The sequence below is a fragment of the Ursus maritimus genome, unplaced genomic scaffold, assembly GCF_017311325.1.
Source record: "Ursus maritimus isolate PB19 unplaced genomic scaffold, ASM1731132v1 scaffold_2, whole genome shotgun sequence".
Taxonomy (NCBI): domain Eukaryota; kingdom Metazoa; phylum Chordata; class Mammalia; order Carnivora; family Ursidae; genus Ursus; species Ursus maritimus.
The window spans coordinates 7805-11098 of record NW_024424452.1 but is presented as its reverse complement, the minus strand read 5'-3'; the positions used below and the strand labels follow the sequence as shown (position 1 = coordinate 11098).

The 3294-nt window shown below is 47.8% G+C and overlaps 1 long non-coding RNA gene across 1 annotated transcript in view; it reads left to right on the top strand.

The window, feature by feature from the left end:
• Nucleotides 1-26: 26 nt before the first annotated feature.
• Nucleotides 27-3294, top strand: part of LOC103669918 — a 6091-nt gene continuing 2823 nt past the window's right edge. Inside the window, exons 1-2 of the long non-coding RNA XR_005835894.1 lie at nt 27-158; nt 404-501. This is a non-coding gene — a long non-coding RNA (uncharacterized LOC103669918). The remainder of the gene's footprint in view (nt 159-403; nt 502-3294) is intronic.

Sequence of the window (3294 nt, the reverse complement as noted above, 5' to 3'; positions counted from 1 at the left end):
CAGCTTTATTTTTTGCTTTCTCCTGTAGCATTTCAGCAGGACGTATCTTACAGAAGTGTCCCTTCGTCAGGGCTTTGGCCCTTCATAACCATGGCACGCCATAGTGCTTTTCACGGATTCTGCTTCTTGGAGAAGAGAAGCACCGAGAACATCTGGCTGTAAGTGTGCGTGGGGCTGGAGCAGGTGCGTGTGGGGCCGGTGGCCTGGCCACCCTGGGCCCGATGCGAGGTCCTCTCTGCTCCGTGTTGACAGGTGGATGCACGTGGAGAAGTAGGTGTGTTAAAACGGCAACGTGATTTATGTTTGATTAGATTATTTACACCAAACCTGAATTGTTTAAAAATTAACTTTTCTTTTTGGAATGGAAGGAAACTCATCAACCGTTTTTTTTTCTTTTGTTCAGAAAGTCACGGTTGAATTGGCAGCACATTTCACTGGGATCCTCCATTCGATGAACTCTATAAATACATTAAGCTTTGATAAGATCATCAGAACACTCAGGTATTTCCTATGAACCCATCTGTTTCTGGGAGAGTTTTCCAATGGGACATTTCTAAGCCTTACCGTGACCTTTTCATGCTCCTTCGTCTGTTTCTATCTTCCTTATATCAGGGTCCATTTAGTTTATATGCATTTTTATTTAGAAATTACCCATTTCCTCTTGGCTTCCAGTGTTCTCTTATTTGATTTTTAGAATTTTTAAAAATGTTATTTGAAGTAAAATTGGCAACACAGGGCTTAAAGTCAGGACCCTCAGATCAAGACCTTAGCTGAGATCAAGAGTCGAACGCTTAACCTGTTGAGCCACCCAGATGCCCCGCTCTTGTTCAGCTTTGAATCTCTATTCTATTTTTTCCAGAATCATCACAGTTAATGAACCGAGATTGATAACTTAGTACTATCTGAAGGTCAGATTGTGTCCGGTTTCCCTCTGTTCTGCCTTTTCTGCTCCAGGGTCCCATGTGGGGCAGCACATGGCAGGTGGTCATCACGTTTCTTCAGGCTGTTCTTGGCTCTGACAGTTTCTGAGATGTGCCTTGTTTCAGTGACCTTGACAGTGTCCAGGAAAGGTCAGATGTTCTGTGGATCTAGCTCCACCTCTGTGCTGGGATGTGCCTTGTTTCCGTGACCTTGACAGTGTCCAGGAGGAAAGGTCAGATGTTCTGTGGATCTAGCTCCACCTCTGTGCTGGGATGTGCCTTGTTTCAGTGACCTTGACAGTGTCCAGGAGGAAAGGTCAGATGTTCTGTGGATCTAGCTCCACCTCTGTGGTGGGTGCTGAGTGTCTACATCAAGCAGTTGGAATTCTTGTGCATTGTTTTCTACTCATTACAAAAAAAAAGTCTATGTGATAAGTTATTTTTACCACCGTGAACCCTGGGTATGGCTTTGGTTTTATTCCAGCAGTAGGCTGTGTAGTGGATCAGTTTAGTCCCGCTGTGGCTCTTCTGTGTCATCTCCTGTTTCCCTTGACATAATTCCAACTTGGTGGATTTCCATGATTGGTACTTACTCATTTTCTGATATTTCAGGATTATCCTGGCTCCTGCAGTCACTGTTTCAGCTCCTAGAGCCAGCCATCCCTTCCAAGGGCCCTTTTTATAGAGAATGGCATAAAAAACTGATATACCATGGGAATTACATCTGCTCAGATTGAAGAGGAAAATGGACCCGAGCAGGCTCAGGCCAGGAGGCCCCGGAAGACAGAAAGTTACTAACAAGAAGCTAGAGATAACCAGAAACCCTGCTGGGAGCAAGGGATCAGCAGCCACAGGCTCTCTGTGCTACTGTTCCCGCCTGAAGCAGCCCCCACTCCCCCCGTTTCAACCCACCTACCAGCCGTCAGCATAGCCCTTGGAGCCTGACTGCCTGCACTTCCCTATAAGAGCCCTATAACCCCATTGCCCGGGGCCCAGAATTTGGAGCACGAGCTCATGTGGGTCCGCCGGCGCAAAATAAATCCGAGTTCTCCTACTTCTCCGAGTGTCACTTGGTCTCTTGCCGGCCTGATTCTTATTTTTCTGCAACAAAATGTTGGGGTCCAGGAGCAAACAGAATTCTTGAGATGTCTTTGGTGCAAAAGAGATGGTTTTAGGGGCGCCTGGGTGGCACAGTCATTAAGCGTCTGCCTTCGGATCAGGGCGTGATCCCGGTGTTCTGGGATGGAGCCCCACATCAGGCTCCTCTGCTGGAAGCCTGCTTCTTCGTCTCCCACCCCCCCACCCCCCGCTTGTGTTCCCTCTCTCACTGGCTGTCTCTATCTCTCTCTGTCAAATAAATAAATAAAATCTTTTAAAAAAAAGGTGGTTTTATTAAAGCACAGGAACAGAACTCTTGGGCAGAAAGAGCTGCATTGAGATTGTGAGGAGTGACTGATTCTGTGCTTTCAAGTCGGGATGGGGTTAGGGATAGTGGAAGTCTCTTAGGAATTTGGAGGCAAGGTTTGCAGGACCTTGAGGGGTCATTTACTACTGTCTAGTGAAACCTTAAGTCATGAGACCCTTCAGATGTGTATCAGTGGGCCATATGTTCAGAGGATGATTGCTAACATGTATCTTGGGGATTGGCAGAGGTAAAGGAAGTTTCTAAGGGGATTTTTATATGTAGAAGAAGACTTGCAGGATCCTGGTGGTCGGGCTCATGTCAAGCCAAGGTTGCCTTTTGCCCTTAGCAAGGTATCAATATTGAGGCAGCTGAGTTCCTGGAGGAAGATCACCCCACTTGTTTTAACTACCTGTCAGTGGGCTGTGATGAGGGAACAGAAGTCTGGCTGCACACAAGGCACAAGTTGGGAGTTCTTTCTTGGTCGTCGGCCCCGGACTCCACCCCACTGAACCTCACCTGTATTCCACAACCTCATCATATGGTGCCCGAACGTTGGGCTTTGAGTCTTTTCATCTGGACTCTGAGCTTTGGTGCAAAATTGGTGAGAACTTCCTTTCCTCTCCTTTCAGGGACTCTTCAAGAAGTACGGTCTTATTGGAACCCTTTCATGTCGATAGGTCAGGCTGCAATCCTCCAGCCCGTGGCTACTCTATGGGGAGGAAAAGGCCTGCCTTTTGGCTGGAAGGGAGTCCCCTGGCTGGGATGGTAATAAGACCCAGAAACTTGATGCCCTCTCTTTACTGCTGTTCTTATACAAAGTCGTCTGTCATGGGCACGGGACAGCCACCTAACTGACTAGCACGGCTGCCAATCTTAAGACTCCGTGTGAGGTTTCCTCCTGATGGGTCTAATGGGATCGCCTCCACATCCCTGGTCTAGCCGCTTCTGGCCACGGGACCTCCACTCGGA